We start from the raw sequence: 8,453 nt of genomic DNA, 5'->3' as shown, positions 1-8,453 counted from the left end.
AATTGGAGTTTACTGGTGAGTGAATGTACAGGCATGTCCATCAAGTAAAAGTACCCTATGAATAAAGTAATTTAAAAATGATGTAATAAATTTTTCAGACTGCTGTTGTGTATTGAATGTTTTTGATAAGTAGGATAATATCTGAAAGACAATTAACAGAAAATTTTCTGCACAGCTTTTAAAAAGGAGAATCACATGTCAACATTTGAATGAAGTTACATAGTTTGCAAAACAGAAACTTATAACAGCAGATGTTTCTTGCCGTGCTGTTTACTCCATTCCCTTCTCCCCATTCTTTGCTATCTGGTTTACTTCCTCCTCTGTACTCTGCTTCCTGGTTGTTACCACTCCTTATCATGTTTCCTTTTTTCCCCTCCCCACTGACACACCCTTCCCACTGTACAGCTCCTCCTCCCTGACCCTCCCCATGCTGTTTCCTCGCTCCACATATCTTTTCCCTTCCCTTCCTTCTATTACTCAGCTGTACCCACCAATTTGAGTTCTTTTTGGAGCCCTCCCTCTGCTTGCCCATTCTGTTCCTGGCCCCCTGCTGAGCTTTATCTCCAACCATCCACTACTTCACAGTGCCGAAGAATATGAAAGACTTTGTGTTAAATAGGGAAATTAATGAGGCAGCATTGTTTGTTTCTCTGAAACAGCTTTGTATCTTAACCAACCCCGAAATCCCAATTATTTCCCTTTTTGCAGATCAAATCTACATGCACTTCCAGGACTAGATTGATTTAAAGCAACTTGCATGATTAAATTCCAGTGCACGTTTCAAGCTACTTCAAGTTGGTAACTCACTTTTACAGCTGCTTAAATAGCAGGCACTGTGTTTCTGCAAATCACACATACACTTGTCCTGATCATAGCTCCAGCACTTCCACTTCACGCCTCTGCCAACATGCAGATTCTTTAATTGGTGTTGACACACGATTATTTAAAACTAAAGTTTTCATTGAGAATTGGCGTATTTGAAGAACACATTTTTCATCGCATGACCAAATCAAAGGCAAGTAACCAAACTGTGCAAGGAAAGTTCTGAATAGAAAACAATGAACCCATTTCCACTCAGAATCTGTGTTTAGAATGATTGACTGCACATTTAGATTATGTAACACTCTATGAATGGAGGGAATTAGGAGTGAATTCAAATTAAAACCACATGATTTGTTTTCCTGGATTCAATTCAATTTTAAGTCTGGAATAAATTAGCATCAAGTCACTGATTTGGTTTATTTTATTTTGTCATCGTCTTCTTGAAAGCTTATGCATCTGGTTAAGAAAGTTCATATAAGACCCACAACACTGTCATGTATTCAGATATTTACCTGTGCAAATTAGTATATTTGACAATGCTAACAATTAAATAGTACTGGATAATTAGGTATTTGGGAACAACGGTGTTTCACAGTGCCTAAACAGGATTTTCTTGATGGGTGGCTGCATACCAAATGGGGAGCCAGGTTAAGGGCAACTTGGCCACTTAAGCGCTGAAGCCATAGAGATGGTTAGTGTTTGCTTGTCATTTGTACGGATAGTGGAGAAATAATTGTTGCTTTTCTCACACATTTCCATTTCCAGGCACAAACCTACGTCTTTAGACTGGCATGCATCCCACAGATGTTTCAGATGCATCTTTGTAGCAAGAGCATTAGGTTACATAAGTATGTAAGAAATAGAAGCAGGGTTATGGATCAGGCCTCTCAAATCTATCCCACCATTTAATAAGGCCTCGGTAGATTGCTAGTCACTCTCCACATTTCTTGATTCCCTCAGAGTCCAAAAAATCATCAGTAATTGAATATCCTCAACCATCTATAGAATTCCACAGCTTTATTACCCACTGTGTGAAAACATTTCAAAATGGCTGTTTCCTTATCCTGAGACCCACAGCATCCGTATGATATGCAACATCTCTTTAATTGTAGGTACTGTACCCCTGGCTGCACATATCTTTAAATCAATTGGAAACGTTCATCTACTAATCATTTGAGATAGTTGTGACGCTGGCACCTGTATTTATCTGAAATTTGATTGGGTAACCAGTTTTGTTGATGACATCTGTCAAATTACATCAGATGGCCTGAATTAAAGCAAAATACTGTAGGTGCTGGTAATGTGAAACATTCACAGAGAATGTGGAGAAACTCAACCAGTCTGGCATTTTCCCTAGAGAGAGAAACAGAGTTTATGTTTCAAGTCCCATATGACTGTCCTTCAGAAGTGAGTTGACCTGAGAGGTCTGCCTCCTCTTGTCAGATAGTTTGTGTTGTAAGTAGTCAATATGATCATAGAATGTATGCATTCTGATTTTTTTTTCCTGCATAATACATCTGAAACAATTTTCTGGATTCTGTATCCAACCACTGTTTGCACTGATTCGTTATCGAGTTAGATTCTCTTTTGGTTTAAAGAGATTCAGTACAGATAGTCCTTAATTTGGTTTCAGTGTGGTTTTGCTTTGCTTCCCGTGATTCCAATAAAGTGTGTGCCTGATTTGCAATCACACAATTTTTACCTGACTCCCAGCCGCATGGAGGAAAGAATATGCACTCTTCCGTTTTTCAAAAGATTAAATCTGCTCTTGAGTATCTGGTAGTCTGCCTCTTTTCAGTACTCTTTTTCAGATTTATTCCCCTTTCACTGGTATTGTGCATTTACTACTATCACTGCTTCTTTAAAAGTTTGATTTCCCTATTATTGACCTTAAAGTCTATTGTTCACTTAGTGTTGTTCTTCTGATTTCTCTGGAAGATTTTTCTATTCAGCAATATCAAAAAAAAAGTACATTTTTAATTTTTCTGTATTTTTACTTGTGGTCTGAATTGGGATAACAACTGTTGGGGGGAAGAAAACCCAAAAATTATTGAAGGATTGCTGCACCTTTTAAAAGCAGCCACCTGAAACTCATTATAAGTGTTTACACAGCTGCTGGTTTGAGCAGTAGTGAAAGACTTGTTACAGATGCGCTAAAGCCAAAGGGCTGTGTATGAGTGGAGATACAACATCAGGAAGCTGATTGGTCTGGGGTTTAGTGACTAGTTATCGATGACAAGGGTTCTTTGATTGCCTATATCATTGGCTCCCAGGTAGCAGCAGAACAGTTTGGGATATGAATGTTTCAGCAGAAACCGCCGGACCGCTAGAAAAGAAGGAACTATATTTCTGCTGTGCGGTAAAAGAAGCATCTTAACCTTGAAGATAGATTGCTTGTCAGTTGCCATAAGCAGTGACTTTTAATAAGTCAGAATCCTTACACGTGCTAACCAGTCACCCTGTTCCGACTGCAAACAAGTTAAAGTATCTGGAGATGGAAGATCCAGAAAATGTTCTGATCAGCAAAAGGATCATCTCAGCCAGCACTGTGGACAGGGACACTGAACTGCATTCGCAGTCTTTCTCCTCCCAAAACACACAGGTTCTCATTGTCTCTTGTCTTTCTGTGTCTATTTTTATAGGAGGAGTTTTATAAGTCAGTTAGAATTTTTATGAGTAATTTGTAATTGTTTAACTGTTGGTAGAGTTTATTAATTTTTAATAAATAGGCATCCTGGTTCAGTGCAGAAATCTGATCCATACTTTCTGTCGACCTGGGTCTAAAAGACAGATAAATTGGGGAATTCTGTGTAATTTAATTTTTTTTAACTTCTTGTGACGACCTAGGGAATAGCAAGGCTTCTTTTCAAGTGGGCTGTACATTTTTAATTCCTCTGTATTTGAAGAGGCTTCTGTCTTCCAGATGGCCTTGAGGCTGTGCCAATGATTTTTTTGCCAGAATTTTAAAAAAATTTTTCCCTTCTCAAGGTGGGACCCAGTATATTTCTTGATCTTCCCTGCTGCCACAACTTTTTAGGCAGCGATTACTGTCATTGTCACCAGCATTTATCATGTGTTTTGGTGCTACACAATGGATTTGAGTTCAAGACCGAACAGTCAAAGAGAAGGCAAAGTCAAGAACTGTCTTGAAGCTTAGATTTCAAAGCAACATTATTTATTATACTCTAATACTAAATATTATTGTACGCACTGATCATAGACTAGGCTCTGTTCTTATAGTTACATTAGGCAAAGACTAATTTGCTTTCTTCATTTATTCAGTGTGCTCTCAAAACTCTCTGATTTTAGAGTGTGGAATCATGGCTAGTGTCATGTAGTTTGGTATAGCTTTACCCATTCTGCTCTTTTATGCTCAGTGATGTGCAGCTCTGTGATATCATCATAAGGGTGCTCCAGAATCCTGAAGCTGTTAGACATGTATAGCCTCTCCTTTCAAGTTTCTTGTCATCTGCAGTTTTCAAAATTGTGCCCCATTCTGTTGAATTTAAGTCATGAATAAAATCAAAACTGTGATGTTTTCAGAGACCTCCATTGTATACTCTTCTCCAGACCAAAGCCTGGCATTCACAACTTTTTCTATTCCTTAGCAGTTTGGATGCACAATTGGCTATTTAATACATCTTTTATGCCATGGATGTCAGTTTTGCTTACATGCCTAATGTGTGCTATTTTATTGAATGCATTTTTAAAGATACCATTATAGTCCACTTTGAGGATCTTCTTGTGGACATATTTTCAGGAAAAAAAAATGTGATTATGTTTCAATCACTGTTACATGGTCTGTATATGCATGGGTTGTACTTTGGCCCATATTATAGATGAGGCCAGTGCCAGCCTGGAATGAAGCAGAAATAAAAGGAAGGGCTGATGAGGTGACCATGTCTGCCCCTGGCAGGTGCAGGTATCTTTAAACATAGTTCCCATCTTAGCTGGCTCTGGCCTGACCGAGTCTGTCAGGTCAAAGCAAAATCTAGCCTGACATCTCATCTCACCTGTTCAGAGAATTTTCGTGGCTGAAAGTTTTGCATTAGAGAAACTCCCAGTGAAGTTGGTCATGGTATTCATTTTCTCTAGGTTTTCCTTATTACAGATGTTGGGATTCTCACTGTGTATCACACCTGTCATGTTTCATTACACATCCAGAAAGAGCTTATATTTATAATTGATACTGTCTCTGAAGAAAGTTCTCAAGTTTCTATTAATGGAAGAATGAGTTTAACATCTGTGATATGCCCAATTCTGTAGAATTCTCCAGTTGCAAAAGTGTTGATGGAAGATGCTACGTAGGATGATGGTTCATTCTCTGCTTTGTGCTTCAGATGTTATAAAAGAGATATTAATCTGTTCTGGTAATTTATTTGAATAACTTAATAAAATTAACATCCTACAGTTAATCCATTTCTCTAACTGTTCTGTGTCTCAGTGAAATTCTTTCTGGCTTTCCGTCCATTCTGACTCATTGTTTATCCATCTTTTTACATGGTCTGAATGGCTCTGAGCAGTCTCCTGCCTAAAAATGGCTGACAGTGAGTTCAGTTTGTTTTGACTCATGTTTATTTTCTTCAAACTGCCCATTATTTTCTATTGAAGACTAACAGACAATGGTAACAATGTTGAACAGTACATCATGATATTTGGGCCCAAGCAATAGTCTGCCCTTCTGGTTCATACCCAATCTGAATATTCAATGTGAGTGAGCTGGCCACAAGGGGCACAATACTTGGGCACCACTACTTTTGTGTCTCTGCCAAGGCAAGGCCAGAAATACAAGGCATGTATTTTCAATCATGTTGTTTCAAGGATTGTGCTTTATTGTTACAATGAAACTCCATCTGACTGTTGAAATGTATTCTCCAGGAAGACACATCTAGAAAATATTGGGGAAAAGCACAGAAGTAGGTCATTTTTCCCATCAAGCTCATTCAATATGTCTGAGCCTCTCTCTCTCTCAATGCCACACTTCTGTGCTCTCTCCATCCCCCTTGACTCCTGTAGCTTATGGAAATGTTTCTCTTTTTAATATTCACTGACTTGGCCCAAAAGAGAATTCCACACATCAGCACCCTCTGAGTGAATAAATTTCTCCTCAACTCCGACTGGAATGGCCTTCCATGTAGCCTGAGACCATGACCCCTTGTTTTGGAACCCTGGCAGGGAAAACACCACCTTTGCATCCAACCTGTCTAGCCCAGCCATCTCAATGAGGTCTCATTCTTCTAATCTCCAGGGAATATAGGCCTGATTGGTCCAAACACTCTTCAAAGAACAAATCTGGCATCCCATGAATCATCTGGTGATGCTTTGCTGCACCTCCTCATGGCAAGTCTATCTTAGGTGAAGACAATTTACCCACATCACACAACATTGCAGGTGTGGTCTCACGAATGCCCTATATAGCTGCAGTATGATGTTCTTGCTCCTTACTCAAATCCTCTTGCTATTAAGACAAACATACTTGCTGCACGTACCATGCTTGCTTTCAGTGTACTGGATTCCAGATCCCTTTGTAAATCACTATTTCTCAAACTATTACAATTTAAGTAATGCTGTGTCAATCTGTTTTTCCAACTAAAGTGGGCAACTTCACCATTATTGACATCACACTATTTCGGCCACTCACTCACCTTGTCTAAACTACCCTTAAGCCCCTCACAACATCATCACTACTCTCAATCCCATCTAATTTTGCATCATCAGCGAACTTGGAAATATTACATTTGATTCTCTCATCCAGATCATTGACATATATTGAGAAAAGCTGAGGCCTAAGCATTGATCCCAATGGTACATCAGTGGTCACCACCCTCCATTCCAAAAATGACCCATTTATTTCTACTTTCATTTTCTGGTCTCCTAACTAATTCTCAGTCCATATTACCACTAGTCTCAGGTTTTTTGGTTTTTCACAGTGACCTCTTATGTTGGATTTTATCAAAAGCCTTCTGAACATCCAAATACAGCACAATCAATGGTTGTTGCTCATCTATCCTACTAGTTATGTCCTCGAAAAACACCAGTTGGTTTTTCTAACATGATTGCCCTTTCTTTAATCAATGTTGACTTTGTTTAATACATTTGTATTTTCTAAGTCAAAAACATAAATTGCTGGAAAAACTCAGCCGATCAGGCAGCATCTGTGGAGAGAAATCATTAATGTTTCAGGTCAAATTTCTGTTTTTGTTTCTGATTTCCAGCATCTACAGTTCTTTCATTTTTCTTAAATTTTGTATTTTCTAAGTGTCCTATTACCACACTCTTTACAGTAGACTCCAGCACTTCCCCGACAATTGATGTTAGGGTAATCGGCTGTAATTTCCACTTTTCTCCCCTTCTCCTTTTTTGAACAGTGAGATTATATTTGTGACCCTCTAGTCTGCTGGACTGTTTCAGAATCGAAAGAATTTTGGAACATGACAACCAATGCATCCACTCTTTCCATTGCCACCGTCTTTAATATTCTGGGCTGTAGAATCTCACGTCTTGGTGATTTACCAGTTTTCAGTCAATGGCCATGAGTATCAGTGGGAAAGTTCAAGCAGAGAGAAAGGTTAGGGACCAATGTCCCTCTGAACAACGCAGCCCAAGGGTTTGCCCACACCAAGGGAGTGGGTAAGAGGCTTGTGGGGTGGGGGGGACCTGGAAAGCAACCCAGGGCAGGGGTGTGGGAAGGAGGCCTGGTGGGAGGGGTGGTTAACTTCACCCTCTATGCTGCACCGGGTTCAAAACCAAATGATTTTAATGTGATTCACAAATTTAAGCAAAGCCTAACATGAGTGCATTGATGCATGCATATGAATGTGGTGTCAATAGCCACAGCCCTTAAATTCTGAGACCCCAGTCTGCCTTCAGGTGGATACATTGATCCCATTGTATTGTTTCAAAGAAAGAAGGGGATTTATCTCCGGTATTCTGACCAGAATTGATCTGTTAATCAATGTCACAAAGAGGAATTATCTACTCATGATCACATTGATATTTATGCATGCAAATCGGCTACAAAGCAATGGTGTCTATACTTCAAAAGTACATCAGTGGCTACCAGAGAGATGTCTTGTCATAAAAATAGAAATTGCTGGCAAATTTCAACAGGTCTGGCAGTACCTGTGGAGAGACGTCAGAGTTAACATTAGTACTCGGTGACCCTTCTTCAAAACAAGGTAGAAGATGTGTCATGAAAGCACAATATAAATGCAAGTGTTTCTTCTTAAAGATCTTTTTTGCAGTATGCTTTCATAAAATAGGAGATACAAGATTTAATTACAGTGAAGTATAGAAACACATTTTGCAATGCATTTCAACTTATAGTACTATGAGCAGAAACACCAGGTTAATTAATTTGCAGTTTGCTTTTGGAAGGAGTTGATTGTAGCATGAAAACATGTTTTGCATTCTTAGGTATTTGTTAACACTCTCTATGTTCTCCATTTACAGGCAAAAGCTGCGCACAGCCACATAAAGTGAATCCAGGCAGATTGTGGTCGACGAGTACTTTTGGACCTCATATTCTATGAATTCACAAAACACAACCTTTAGAGCTGAGATAAGAAAGTGTGACGCTGGATGAACACAGCAGGCCAAGCAGCATCTTAGGAACACAAAAGCTGACGTTT

General features: G+C 39.1%; 1 long non-coding RNA gene across 1 annotated transcript in view; it reads right to left on the bottom strand.

The window, feature by feature from the left end:
* Positions 1–4,033: 4,033 nt before the first annotated feature.
* Positions 4,034–8,453, bottom strand: part of LOC125465941 (uncharacterized) — a 54,249-nt gene continuing 49,829 nt past the window's right edge. Inside the window, exon 4 of the long non-coding RNA XR_007250335.1 lies at positions 4,034–7,944. This is a non-coding gene — a long non-coding RNA (uncharacterized LOC125465941). The remainder of the gene's footprint in view (positions 7,945–8,453) is intronic.

Source organism: Stegostoma tigrinum, chromosome 30 (assembly GCF_030684315.1).
Source record: "Stegostoma tigrinum isolate sSteTig4 chromosome 30, sSteTig4.hap1, whole genome shotgun sequence".
Lineage (NCBI taxonomy): Eukaryota > Metazoa > Chordata > Chondrichthyes > Orectolobiformes > Stegostomatidae > Stegostoma > Stegostoma tigrinum.
Note: the sequence above shows the minus strand (reverse complement) of the source record. Positions and strands in the feature narration are given on the sequence as shown.